Here is a 15,598-nt window from a genome sequence, read left to right as displayed (position 1 = left end):
GAATATAAGATGCTAAGTAATCTTCCTAAGTAATCTCCTCCAGCTTTTTCTAGTTTGATCAATAATTATTAGTACATGTTAGGAAAACAAATAGAATTTTTGTTCTCAAGCGAGGTATAATCTAAATTTTGTATGTACACAAAAATGTTAAATATCTGTAATAAACATGGTATAATCAATTTTTTTACATAAAATTATATTGTATAGGCTATTGTTATTTAAACATTTTAAATTGGATGAAGAAAAAAAATGACGCAAATAAAACGTAGGACATTTTAATTAAAGAGACTAATATAGAGATTTATCTACTTAACTGTGATTAAATCATCTCCACTTAACGCTCTACCTCTTCTATTAATTATGCTTCGTTAAACTATGATTACAGAGGATGGGTTTTTTGATAAAATGACATTCTGACAAATATATATAGATCGATATATATAGATATAGATAGACAAATATATAGATTCTTACAACAGTAGTTATGAATGAACAGTAGTTATTGTATCAATTCCGTTCTTCAGAAGCTTCATTTGTGAAAAGACAATTCGCCAGAATATGGATTCACTGTAGTTATAGCTATAGGATTTCAATCTAGTTGACAGACTTGCTTTACGTAGAGAATATCTGTCTCTTGTTCTACCTTATCGCGATTCTCTCCTCATCTTATACGCTTTGTCGAGCAAAGTAATATTGGCATATATCTCGGCTCTGGTTACAATCATTAGTTTCCGCCTAAACGGTTAGAATCACATAGCTCGCGCTCTACTCTCGTTTATTCAACATTCAGGCCATATGGTCGCATGCGACGAGTTTTATGTTAATTCCGACCGATTACAATACCTTTCTTTCGTTTACAAGGAACGACGAGACTGGCAGTTGCGTGATTTCCAATGCAAAAGCCGCGATATCTGCACGATAACCTAACCTCAACCGATTTTGTTGTACTATTCTTACGTGGACTTCGTTTGTACCACTTTCGTAACAAAAATAGAATACGTAGAACACAGCATTCCGTTATGCGATATTGTCGATTCCTAACATCCGAAAAATCAGAGATAATTATTTCCCTACAGTTGTACATTTGTGTGAAAAATTACGAACGTAAAGTTGTTTGGTGCATGCACAGTCCTCCCCTCCGCTGCATTTGCGTGGACATGCTAGAAAGATTCACTTTTCCACGGTGAAACTGTATGTATTATAATTTCATTTTTACAAAGGTCGAACATCCTACTATGCATAAATTTAATATTAATATAAGCAGGTTTCGTGTTAAGTATTACATCTGACGTATAAGCACACGTGTGTACGAGCCTTGGTTTTAAATGTCTTATAGTAGACACCGAAAAGATTATTCAGTTGGATATCTGACTCAATATCAATATTTTACTAGGAGATAACATGTTAAGAACACGTTGGTGGATGGCATGGGAGATGATGAATGAAGACATACTTCTGTGAGATACATAAAATAGTAGTCAGAACGTATTTTGGCGCTTGGGGACAGCAACAGCTTTTTTTTTTTTTTATTTATTTGTTGGAATTACAATCAATTCTCGCGTTGAGAATTTTCAGTAATTTTTCTGGCGTGGCGCAGTGACATGGCTGTTTATTTACAATAAGTTAATACTTATTATAGATAGGTATAATTTATAAGTATTATAAGTAAGTGCATTAGCTTAATTTGGATAATTAAATGAATCTAACGTTTAGGTCTAGCGGGTAGTGCCTCTTCAGCCTGCGAATCTGGTCCGTCGTATCGAGTAGTCCAGTGATTAGGGGGTTTCGGTGTTTGTTGACTCTTTTGCTATATCTGTCGCTATATTTTGCTATTTCCTCTTTGACTGTAGGTATCTTGAGGTCGCGATGGATGGTTTCGTTGGTAACATACCAAGGTGCGTCTATTAAGGCTCTTAGCGTTTTCGATTGGAATCGTTGTAGTATTTCGATGTTGGAGTTACTTGGACAGCAACAGCTGGTGATACTGTCATACACCTCCATTTATAAACTTTCGAAAATCGATGTGACCTTCAAACTTTAGTGTATTCTGTTTCACAGCACAAAATGTTTCCGAAACGTACGTTTATTGTTACAATAAACTTGACTAGTGGCTCTGAAATACTATCCTTGAAAAAACAATGGGGAAATTGGAGCAAAAGCAGAAGGAAATAAACAAAGACCTTGTTGGTTCGTAAAAATAAAATATGCTACAGGAAAAACTTTTTCCAACGGATTGAGATGCGACAAGCTTTAAAAGCTATGACGCGAATCGAGCGTTTGTCTACAAGAGCGCATTTTCGGTGGATATATATGTCGGAATGACATTGGGGATAGGGTTGTCGGTGTTTGAGGAGTCTTCATTGAAGGTAGCCATCGTTGCGGTGTAACGAAGATACGATTTATTGACACAGGTATGAATAACACAGGTTTGACAATCTACCACGGCGGTGAGACGTCCGCGACACTAGTGACAATGGTCTCCGGTTCGATAACGAATCCGCGGCCAACGGGATGACAGATGGGCGTTCTCGCTGAATCTAAGTCTGATTCGTAAAAATAATTGCTGAGCGTAAAGACGTTACTCTTTGGTCGACGGGAGCGCGTAAAAGAATGCCCGTCCCGTCCCGATGATGCCACAGAGGAAAACTATAATGGGGTGTGTCTAAGGACACGAGATCATCGGATTCGTCGAGGAAAGCCTTCGTTTAGGAAGTAAGGGAAATTGACGTTGCTGCTAATTGGTCAATCTCCATATCGGTGGTTAGAAAAAGATGGTAGCCGCCCTCGAGGGAAAGTTGCTAGTGGGAGACGTCGCTCGTTGAAAAATATGTCTCCCCTATCTTCCCGTAGTTGGGACAAAGACTGTTTGTCTGTTTGAAGGACTTTAGTTAACTAAACCTTAAGATTTATAACGGGCCCTCGGGCTAGCCGAACATGTACTGCGGAGACGCATCGACATCTGGCAATCATCTTACTCGAAGAATAGGGTCTGCGTGTGGCGAGCCACGGGACAGAAACCGTGGGAATGTTTACTGTCGCGTGTCGCCACGAATATTTCTTTTAAGGAGAGCTATAGAATTACTCCATACCTTTGTTAGGCAAAGCGTTCATCCCTTGACCGCGGCTACGTTGGGCGACAGACTGTCACCTCGAGCCAAAGCTCACCGTCACTAATCTCGAACAATTACAATCGGATTGAATAACTACAATAGTTTAGTTACAGTTATAGTAGACTTTAGATTGCAATGTTGCGGGGCTATCCAAAGGTTCCGGTGTCCTTTCATCTCCGACATATAGATATACATGTATATGTGACGAAATATACTAAAGCAATATTGACCCTTTGTCGCTGAAAGTATCAAACTACAAAACTTCCTTTCAAATTTTCAGAATAAGGAAATCAGGATCATGATAAATAATTGGAACATAATTAAAAATAATATATCTTCTCTATAAGATAATGAATACATTGGTTCATTTAATTTTTATGGATATTCAAACGCTTCTGTGAAATAAAACGTCAAGATTATAGAGTATAAAATTCATAGCTATGAAATAACTAAAACTCTGATGTATTATTAAAAATATACGTTAGGTTGTATGTAGTGATACATACAAAGATTACATGTACAAACCCATAATTAACACAATGCTACCGCAACCATTCTGCAATCTACCTTGCCCAAAACACTCTTCCAGTCACCTCCAAACTCTTCAATTCTCTCCACCTAACCACCCACAAACCATTCACAAACATGCAATTCCCGACAAAAGAAGAACTTATCGTCAGTTGTCCTTAACATCTCGTTCATTCATTTGGTCCCTATCCCCCTATTTCCTCCCACTGCGATGATCGCACTACATTTTTCCACGTCTCTATTCTATTCTCTGGATGATCTGAATTCTCGAGCAGTCGAGTGACGATTGATCTGTACAATTGATCGATTTCTTTTTACTACAGCCATGCAGAAAATTTCGCCTTGGAAAAGAATGTTGTGATTTCGAATGTCTGGATCACCTGAAGAACGTTACCAGAACTGGTATAGTTTATGTCGTTGATGATAAGAATTCCTCCACGACTCAGCAACAAGAGCTACTCTGGGTGATGAGCTTAATGGTGCTGTTGCGGCTATTTTAATTTTTCAACAAGGATCCAGATGGCGCCGTTGACGAAATTCTTTCACTATAAACGTCAACGATCAACATCAGCCATCAGGGAACGAAAAAGGTACGCTGTAACGTGTCTGAGTAATTATACCTCGAGGAGTACATACAGTTATGTAATGAAGATTCATATGTGAGTGTTTGTTTTCTTATTTCTTTTCCCTTTGTTTCATTTGAATGGATTTTTTTACTCAAAGAGCGAGGTAAGATTACGTCAGATACGTTTTTACATATGCTAAAAAAATGGAAAATGATGATGATGAATCAATGACACGTAGAAAATTATAATCTATTGTATTGCTGTTATCTAATGGTGTTGTAGTTGACTGTATGGTGGATGTATCTAATGGTGTTGTAGTTGACTGTATGTTGTTCAATATTGCTATGAAACTCTTCTGATTCATTGTCACTTATACGAAGGATGGAAGTATGCGAATTGGGAGAAGTCAGGTTGAGAGATGCAAGATTTATACGCTCGTTCTGTCAGTTATCCCAGTGTCTGTTACGCGATAGAAAATGAACGAACTGAATAATAAATGCATTATCGGCATGAAGATTGCTTGATGTAGGCCACCGCTTTTTTTCTATCCTTCCGATACCATTTTTCTTTTTTTTCTTTTTTTGCGAAACACTTTGCTAGTCGTGAGAAGCAGCAATTCCCTTCTGCGAATCAATTACGGTTCACGAGAAATTGTATTATAGCCTGGAACGTATTCAAATTATCTTCAATTATTCTCGGCTGTTTCCATTTCCATTCGTCTCTTACGTAAGTACTCGTTTGATGTACGTACATAGTGAGACAATAATCGTTAACACCTTTAATGTCTTCAGTATTATAGAATAAGACGCGAAAATACGTTGAAACCTGACTTTTAGATTCGCGAGACTCTATAAGGCTTCGAAAGTCTCTTGTTTCAGGCCGAATAAAAAATTGTAGATGAAGAATTACATTGCGAGGTCTGTTAAGGAAAATTTTAAATCGTATCGTTGTAATAGGATTATTTCAGAGAGGGAAATTACGTGTTGCGTGCGAAGCCACGAGCTTTCTTTCAGGCTAATATACATAATTGTCCTATCGAACTTTCCATCTAAACCGTTGCGCTCACACGTGGATTTTGCATTTCAATTTTCTTACTTACAGTCCAGTCCAGTGAGACCAAGTTAAATTTTTCAGCCCTCCGAGGTAGAATATGTTTTATAGAGAGACGTACAACGCCATGAAGGGGAGACAGATCAATAAATTGGGTTATCTTTAAATTACTGACAATCATTTCATCGACGCGGTTTCACCGACACCGAGTCCCCCGGCAACGTCTGTCAAAGCTTATTTACCGATACACTGAAATCAACCACAATCATTTTACCGACCTCTTCCTTTGCTGACAGTTATTATACTCGCTGTCATATGTTATCGTTGATTATACATCTTTATTTACAAATTCGTTCCTGTGTATAACGAAACAAAGGAAGAAACGAAAATGATACGTTTCATGACGCATTGTTAAATTATTAATTAACGAGAGTTACATATCTACATGAATGCTTTGAAATGTCAGTTATAATTCATGAAAATGGATACAAGCCATTTTACTATACATAAATAGAATTATAAAGACATGTTACGTACTAATGCTTTTACGAAATATATTTCTGTATACGTTTGACGTTTCTGTATTATTCCTTATGTGCTTTCTGCTCTTGTGTTTAGCTCGTCGGAAGTAAAAATACGTTAAGCGAATCAGCTAATCTATTCGAGCGTTTCAACGGCTCAGTCTTCTCTTATGCAACTACCAAAAGAGAAGATAAGTCTTTGGTTATACAACATTTCATAACGTCCAAAGTAACGGGGTACTAATTAGTTGCAACTTTAAGACAGACCAGATATCAGTCATCGTCCGTAAATACATTTATTACGATCGTTTAAAGTTTAAAGAAACACCGTTATAAAGTCGTAATACGAGACAAAGCGAAGAGAAAGTAAACTGTTGGATATATGACAAAATAATTCTATTTTAAATAAGAGACTGGTCAGCGTGGTTATTTTGTTTACAAAATCAAACGAATTTAATGAATGTAATGGTAAGGAAGTAACTATAAGTGGCTGTTAAACTATTTTTATGCTTGAAAAGTAATTCGCAAAGTAATGTAAAGCAGTACTACTGAGTTGTACATAACCTCTTTCAGAATTTGTTCTTAACCTCTTGCTTCATAACTTCCTTAATTATACTCTTCAAACTTATTGACTACTTCGATGTTGTTACGAACAGAAACTGATAAAATATTAATCTTAAATATATATATATATATATATATATATGTACTACTCACTCAAACTATGGATCACATAACCTATACAAAAAAAAAAAAAAAAAAAAAATTATTGTACACTATAAAGCAAGAGGTTAAATCTTTAATCTGTTAAGAATTAAATTTTTTATTGTAACTGCGAAAATTATAAAAGTACCAAGCGAAGCAAGTACGGAATATATGCGGAATATGAATCGCTCAACTAACCAAAGAGCGGCTCAGTGACAAAATTAGTAAAGTAAAGACCACAAATATTACAACATTATATTCTACCACAAAATAATTCTCTATACAAAAAAGGTACACAACGAATCGATTTTTCACAACGATAAGAGTCAACAGAACCAATCAAGACCAGACGAGACTCTCATAAGACAACGATATCAGAGGGATCAAATCAGCGACTTCAATCTATGTTACAGAGTATAGTTATCAAGAAAAATTGCTCTTTTCATGAAAAGTATGGTAATGATACTCTTATAACACATTGTATATCTGGCAGTCGGATGTGCCCGTGGCCATCGGAAATGTAAAGACGACGCTTTTAGAAAGTGATAGCGCCATCGCGTATTAAAAACGCGTTAGAAGAAGGACGGTTTCGCTATCCAAGGCGAATCGAAAAGTGTGCGTGTTGCGAGAATCAGAGTTGATCGAGACGTCGAAGCATAGAGTCGTTAGAATTGAGTTGCGAGTGTTGTCGAGTGTTAGAGTTGCTAGTGAGAGAGAGAGAGAGAGAGAGAGAGAGAGAGTTACCAAATAGTTGTCAAGTTATTTGTTGTAAATACGAGCGTTGCATTTAGTTTTCCTGTTAATCAAACATCGTTTCTCTGTCTAACTAATATCTGTATTTTCAATCCATTATTAATATATTCCGATATTACAAGTGGGGGCTCGTCCGGGATTGAATAAGACAGAGAAACGATACGATTTAACGGAGCTATTTCTGCGGGAGTAGAAAAGAATAGAATAAAATGGCAAACGTTGAAGACGAACGATTGTCGGGTGAAGAGGATTTGACGCTGGAGGAGCTGAGGAGTAAGCTCGCACAGATGAATCTGCCTATATCCGGTGCGAGATCAGTGCTGGTTGCCAGGTTGAACAGAGCGTGCAAACCTGGTCGATCTACTCCTAAGGATTCGAAGCGTGGCGAAGAACCAACAAACCAGCGAGATCTAAGAAGCAAGCAGAGAGCCGAACGCAGTCAAGAGGGAGAGGAAGACCTCGAGAAGCTGAGGACGAAAGAGCTGAGAGCGCGTCTCGTTAGCTTGGGGTTGAAGGTAACGGGAAGAAAATCCGAACTACGCGCGCGGCTACAGGCGGCCCTAGAAGGAGACGATGTATCGTCGGAAGAAGAGAGCTCCGACGAAAGTGAAGGCGAGGACGATAAACAAGGCGCGCGAGAATACAGGAGAGGCACGCGAGCGGTGTATCAGGACCGCGATGAGTAGCAGCAGAAGGTATGCGTCGGTTCGATGTTGAGTCTTAAAGACGTGGAAGACTCATTAGAGAAATTCAGCGGGGATGATCTGCTGAGGGTAAATCAGTGGGTGGAAGACTTCGAGGAAATGGCAGAAGTGTGGGGTTGGTCAGACGCCCACATGGTGGCCTATGCTAAGAAATTACTCGCAGGCTCCGCTCAGGCCTTCGTACGACAAAAACGATGCGCGAAGTCCTGGGCAAAGCTAAAAAAGGCGTTGAGGAATGAGTTTGAAAATGTAGTAAGCGACCAACAGATACATGGCGAGTTATCCCATAGAAAGAAGAAAGCAGATGAGAGTCTGCAACAATATATGTATCACATGTGCGGGATTGCAAAACAAGGAAGGGTTGATACGCAATCCTTGATAGACTACATTATTCAAGGCATTCCCGACGAGGTCGCGAACAAGACTGTGCTATACGGAGCCAGGAATATCGAGCAATTAAAAGAGCGTTTCAGGCGCTACGAAGCGATAAAAAGAGATATGGAGATGAGGACGAAATTTGAGGAGCCGAAGAGTAACAGGGTAAAGCCGGTGGCGAAGCTGTCCGAAACCGAGAGGAACAAGGAACCCGGTCGATCTGGAGATGCGAGGAAGACGCGATGCTACAATTGCTTCAAATGTAGGGAGTACGGACACATCGCATCAAGTTGCGACAATTTGGGTGAGCCCTCAAAAAAAGTTTACAGCGTGTTTCGGTCGTTACAAACAAGGCGTGGTAAGGATGTTAAGATGGAAAATTTCAAATTGAGCGCGTTGATAGACACCGGTAGTGAGCTGACTCTAATGCGAGCAGATCAGCATGTGAAAATCGGAGCGCCCAGATTAAGTCGGGAAATCGTTGGATTTGGCGGTGTCGGTTCCGGAAGGAATTTTACGCTCGGGAAATTTTCCACGAACATTATTATAGACAATGAGTCGTACTGTATAACCATACACGTAGTTCCAGACACAGTGATGCAACATTCGCTTATTATTGGCGCAGACTTTTTGGACACTGTTGAAATAAGTATAAAAGGGGGAGAATCTTTTATTAGTAGAATAAAGGACGAAAATCCCGATGAGTGTCCGGAAGTCCTCAAGATAGATGTAGAGACACAGGCGAGTGAGATAGATTTGTCACACGTTAAGGACATGCAACATAGGCTAAAAAGAGATTTGAAGAGAACCAAAGCATTGCTAAGAGACGCTCAAACGATGCTGGAGAGATCGAAAGGTGACTCGACGGGTAAAGCAGCTTTACGACAGCTGAAGAACCAGTTAGAAGATGCAGAATGCGCTAGAGCAGTTGCAGTTAAAGCGAAACAGGCACTGGAGCAAGAACCGAATGAGACGCAGGCTTCGTTGCAGGAAGTACTGCGGCAACGTTCCGAAGCAGAAGATCGTGTTAATGTAGCTAGTCGCGAACGAACTGAGCTACTGTCGCAATTGGAAGAAAATAAAGAAGAGTTAGCAGAAGTTTTGAAGAAGTATCGGGCAGCTGTGCAGCAAGTGTCGGAGGAACGGAGAATAGTGGCAAGACACGTGGTGATTGGTAAAGTGGACCACGAGATGGTGTCCTCGTCGGATTCTTGCGGCCAGCAGGAGGACTTAGCGAACATCACGAGGAGGAAGAATCTGGCTAAACAACAGCAACAGGATGTTGTTGATGATATTTGCGAATTTACTGAGAAGGATAGCGTTGCGGATGTGAGGGTTGTTTCAAGTTTTCGGATAGACTCGAAGAGAGTGAATGCAAGGCGAACGAAAAGACAAGGGAAGTCGCACGTGCGGAATCCCTCCAATAATATCGATATACAGAGGATGTGGATGACGAGGACGACGATGGGATTGTCGAGGACACGATGAACGTGAAGACCTTCGAAAAAGAAGAGATCATAGTCTCGGTAGATGGTAAGTTGTTAACGTCTTCCATGTACGAACCGAGCCTACGAAAATGTCACGATGCTGCCACGACGATCAAAGCCCCTGACAAGAGTGAAATGGGTAAACAAACAACGGAGAGGAAGATAGAGGAAGAGCGAAAGAGGAGCAGTAGCATCGAGGACGAACAGGCCGCGGTGTTCCAAGAGGAACGAGATCAGCTGCGTGCGGACGCAAAGAGACGGATTGAGGAGATCCAAATCCGAAACAAGCGGGCGTATAACAGGAGACGCAAGAAGGCGACAGCATACAGGACGGGAGATCTAGTGGCAATCGAGAGGATGCAGAGGGGTCCCGGGCTAAAGCTGCATCCGAAGTTTCTTGGACCGTATCGGGTGATAAAAGTCCTGCGAAATGACCGATGCATAGTGCAGCGAGAGGGGGAGCACGAAGGGCCACGTACAACTTCCACGGCAGCCGATCACATGAAATGGTGGAATGCTGACGATAGTGATGTAAGTGCGAGCGGCGATGATGAGCACATCTGAGGGCAGATGTGATTGTCAGGAAAGGCCGATTGTAATATCGTAGAATAGCTTTGATTGGAGATCGGCTGAAAATAGAAAAACCGTGTACGTCGTGTTTCTGTGGTTCGTTTACATTTAAGAGTGCCTACGTGACTAAAGGCACGTAGTTGGTAGTTCTTACATAGGTATGAGGGAAACAATAGACAACGTTAGAAGAAGGACGGTTTCGCTATTCAAGGCGAATCGAAAAGTGTGCGTGTTGCGAGAATCAGAGTTGATCGAGACGTCGAAGCATAGAGTCGTTAGAATTGAGTTGCGAGTGTTGTCGAGTGTTAGAGTTGCTAGTGAGAGAGAGAGAGAGAGAGAGAGAGAGAGAGAGAGAGAGAGAGAGAGAGTTACCAAATAGTTGTCAAGTTATTTGTTGTAAATACGAGCGTTGCATTTAGTTTTCCTGTTAATCAAACATCGTTTCTCTGTCTAACTAATATCTGTATTTTCAATCCATTATTAATAAATTATAATTAATCGAACAAAATTACACCTTTAATATATTCCGATATTACATTACCGTGATGTAATATTTATCATGCTTATTTTGTACGTAAAACGAATCGTTGGAATATTCCCGAAGCTAACGAAGCATTTCCCAAAAGTTAAACCGAAGAGATTAACGCGAATAGTTAAGTGAAATTTTTCCATTAACTTGCTGACCAACCGGCAAATAAAAAATCATAAAAATTGTTTCAATGTGTTGAGGTCACGCATAACTTCTTTTTTCATTGACGATTACCAAACAGGTAAAATTTCGAAATTGTACGAAGGCCACGTGACCAGATCGTATTGGAATTTGAAGTGCATGGAAAAAGACAACTCGAAGTACAAACCTTGAGCTGTACTACTCGAAGTACAAACGTGAACTAATGGATGCAGAAAAGCAATTAACGCCAAACATCCGAACAGCATCTTGGAGCCCGTCATTGTTCTGAAATAAAAGAAGTGACGAATTAAAAAGACGCAGGACTAATAATAATAAAGGAAACTTAGTTCGTATTATAAATTGAATTTACATCAGAAAAGAAGCACGACCAAGCGAAACAGATCGTAGAAATGACAAATATCATCGATATACGTTTCAGTGTAATTTCACTTTTGAAAATTATTTAGTTTAATACGATCGTATTCATCGCTCCGAAACTTTCATTGTGCTGCAATTTGTGCTGCGTCTTTTTAATTTCTCTATCTTTCTGTGTTTTCGGAAAAATTACTTGAAAGATTAAGAATTGCTTGCCTTATTTTATTTTCGATTAGTTAGGATTTGATTATTCCAGGTAAGGTTTATTATTTATAACAGGTTTTATCACTTGTTTATTATTTAGGAGTTTGTTATTTTAGGATTAGTACCTTTTAGGATTTCTTATCCTTCGAGTTTCTGTTTCAGATATCTAGGTCTATTTCAAGATGTTTTATTACATTAGGATTATTTATTCGATTAAGATAATTTAAGAGTTTCACAATGTACAAAGAAATAATCGCGTGAAATTTAGATTTATGCTTTAAACGTATTAAACACGCGGTAATTTCAATGTCTATAGCCTCGAACGTGTTCTGATTAGTTGTGTCATTGTCTGTGACATTGAAATCACAAAAATCCATTGCAAGTGTGCTGTCATGCAATGTGGATGTAATTGGGTTTTTTGGGGTTAGGTTGGGGTTAGGTTGTATCATCTGATTTGTACAGTACTATTTTAACGCAAGGACAGGAAAGTTATTATATATTTCCCGTCCATTATTTGAATCGTTGTGAAGTGTAACGAATTATATTCGATTCGAGGAGATGTTAATGAATTACCCATTTCATATGTAATTACATGGAAATAAAAATCATTGCAAAAGTAATTGATCTAATGACAACGGAATTTCCAATATTTTTTTGTTTCGTCACCTCTTTTTCGTAATATATCTTTTATAGGTACGTGATTTATTAATCGTTCGAATGGAAATAATTATTCGTATAATATTCAAACGATTCTAGCCATAAAATAAATTAAAACGATACCTGTCAATGATATGCAATCTGCGTATGACGTCAACCTCGATCTATGCTTATACAAGAAATTTTATCAATCAATGACTAGATATACAATAATCAAATATTATAAAATTTCCTGAAAACCTTTAGGTGTTAATATCTTTAATATTTGCAAGTTATTGTTTAGCGCTAATTAGTTAGAATGTAACAAGTGGTGTACCAGAATTGAGATAATTAAGCCACACGAACAATCTTATTTAGATCTTTTTAATTTTTTAATTCTCTTTTGCTCTAATACTTCGTAAAATTAATCTTCATTAGCTACTACACTTCATAGAATAACAAGAGATAATTTTTCTTATATAACGTTTCATTCATAAAATCTATCATTAAAGTATATCTTCATAAAAATATCATTCCATACTAACGGTATATTTGGCGTCATACGAGATAACAGTTACCAGTGATGACATATGTAACTTTATAAAGATATCTCGTTTTATTATATATTAAAAGAATGTACTCATTGCTGCTATATTTCAGATGAAAAAAAGGCGGCAACGATTTTACAGTAAAATCGTTCGTTTACAACTGATTCATTTACATTTCATGATAATACTGTGCATTCTGAATATGCTATGATTTGGTTTAAAATAATAAATAGTCCATTCTTGCATACTATTGCTCCAGCTTTACTTGTATTTTCGATATTGGTATAAATAGAAAGACAATTAATGTCGTTCGAGTCTATTTTCGGATCATTTATATTACGTTTAATCCATATAGTTATCATATGAGACATAGTATCGTAAAATTTGGAAGAATAAAACGTTCGTACAGGAAGTACATTTTATAAGAACTCCAACAAATCTGCGTGTGCACCTAAAATACAAACTGATAGTGATAGTGATTGTTCATAAGTTTATATACATTATCTAATGTCAATCGAAGGTATCAATTCTTTTTCTCCATAAGAGTACTTTTTCATTTATATGTGTTCAAAAATACATGTGTTCAACCGTGAAGCATATGTCACCTACAACGAAAAAGAGTTTTCCTATACTTAATATTTCCTTTATATACCTATGAAAGTCTATTCTTCGCGTAGTATGAAATTATGAATAAATCTGGAATATTGTTCAATCTGAAAAGAAAAATAACTTATTGACATCATTCATTGATACGAGATTCAGAATGTTTGTTTTGTCTTGCAGAAAAAGAAGGCAGCCCTCCCTTTCTTTTAATGTGAAATAGAAAGCGAAAATTTGAAAACAGATTTTTTGGAAATTTACTTGCAAATATCGTTTTCAATATCGTGATTTTCTTCCCAATGGTACTGTACTTTCAAATTTTCCAGTATCCCTCTAAAAACAAAAAGTCGAACCTCGTTATTGTTAACGTAGGTATTACAAGGAAGCGAAGTATTAGAAAGCAGCTCCTTTTTATTATGGATTTCTCTATAATCATGTAAATAAGAAATTCCGGAAATTTTTTCCTCAAGAATTTAATTCTTGTGTTTTGATTGATAATTATTACACTGCATACTAACTTTTCGCATACTGTTCGCGTCTAACAGTTTCCTAATAATAACTACTTCAAAATTACATATGTTCTTGCACGAATTCAAAAGTACGTATGATACAATTACAATTGATTCTAAAATAATAATTATTTAAAGATATTAAGATACTAATTAAACGTTTCACTGTATTTCAAAATCTGGAACAACAAATTTTTATTTATAAAAAATGAAACTGTCTTTATATATTCTTTGTCACGATGCTATTTCTTATTACCGTGTCGACATTTTTTAAAATTCATTTTGTTATCTCTACGCAATATGAAAATTCATATACTGCTTAATATTTTTTACATATTATCCATCCACCGCATGATATCTCCTGAAAAATCAAAATATTAATGTTATATTATTACAATGCTTCTTAAATTTCAATTTTTGACAAATTTGAAATCCAATATATTTTGCACAATTATTATTTATCAAAAAATTCCAAGTTAGTAACTTTCTTTTCAAATGGCAAATAACATATACTTTGACTTACCTGTAAGTTTTTGTTCCTAATCATCATTTCCTCTTATAGAACATCATTATTGTTCTTATAATTACTACCAGTGTCATAGATATTGTAGTGGCTACAACTGAATTAATAGAAAATGATAAATAACTGTGTATAACACTAACACATAATTGTGTATAACAATGACACATAACTTTTACTTACACTTCTGTCGATAAGGGATTACTTACTGTGATATCCTGTTGATGTTTCTTAAGGCACTTGATTAGGTGCGATACGGTATCATTCCTTATGGTATACTGTAGATAAGTATTTTAGAAAATAACAAGAATAAATCTAAATTATTCAGAGGTTCCAGTTTCGGCTTAGACATAAATACAGGACCATTTGCAAAGAAGAAAGGGTGCGTTTCTACAGCCTCGTTATAGTAACCATGAATACCAATCTCTGAATTACTGGTTACTAAACATAAATATCCTATAAAATTTAATATATTTCTTTAATTTTTAATACATACATGAGTTAGTAGTTCTAAATTATGAATCATCCTACCTGTGATATTACGCTTTTCCTTATAATATCATCACTCGAGTGAACAACATTAAGATCATGTAAACCATGTCATCCTATCTTACTGTGAAGATACTTAGTTATGTTATCTAACATTATAAAAATATCATCAAATTCAAGTCCTTTTATTCACATCACATGGCCACGACGATCTGGTTCTTCGTTATATAATGTTCTAAAATTTGTCGTATATATAGGATGTACAAACCGTGATATCAAGGTATCAGTTCTTCCTTCCCAAGGGACAGTTTCATTAAAATTCTGATAGAATTAAAAATTAATTATTAATATTCTAACAATCATATATGTTAAATACGTTATAGTCAACGATATATACCTGAGCGAATGTAGGGGTGATTCCTTGATAATTATAAATGTCATCAGCCCACATCATTGTGCCACTTCTTTGTACTCCAGCCTCTAGATTAACAGCCTAAACAAACATACGAAATTTTATAGAAGCTGTACAAAATATAGTATATATGCGCAATATTGAAGCGTTCAAGGGGATATAAAGGTAATGTACATCACATACACGTGTACTCTCATGCAACAAAATACAATTAGATTTAATAGTATAAGCTCTTTTATTCATCATAATAGATTGGAAATTTAAGT

At 36.9% G+C, this 15,598-nt stretch overlaps 1 protein-coding gene across 3 annotated transcripts in view; it reads right to left on the bottom strand.

Annotated features, from left to right (window-relative positions):
- LOC126877335 (venom serine protease Bi-VSP-like) overlaps positions 1-15,598 on the bottom strand; it is a 63,385-nt gene that overhangs the window by 15,570 nt on the left and 32,217 nt on the right. Inside the window, exon 6 of one of the 3 annotated variants that reach the window (XM_050640149.1) lies at positions 15,398-15,413. The exons of the other annotated variants lie outside the window; for them this stretch is intronic. The gene's annotated coding sequence lies outside the window, so the exon portion shown is untranslated. Of the gene's footprint in view, positions 1-15,397; positions 15,414-15,598 lie in introns of those variants that run through there. 3 annotated transcript variants of the gene reach the window in all.

Source organism: Bombus huntii, unplaced genomic scaffold, assembly GCF_024542735.1.
Source record: "Bombus huntii isolate Logan2020A unplaced genomic scaffold, iyBomHunt1.1 ctg00000146.1, whole genome shotgun sequence".
In the NCBI taxonomy this organism is placed as follows: Eukaryota; Metazoa; Arthropoda; class Insecta; order Hymenoptera; family Apidae; genus Bombus; species Bombus huntii.
This window is presented reverse-complemented; position numbering and strand designations above follow the sequence as displayed.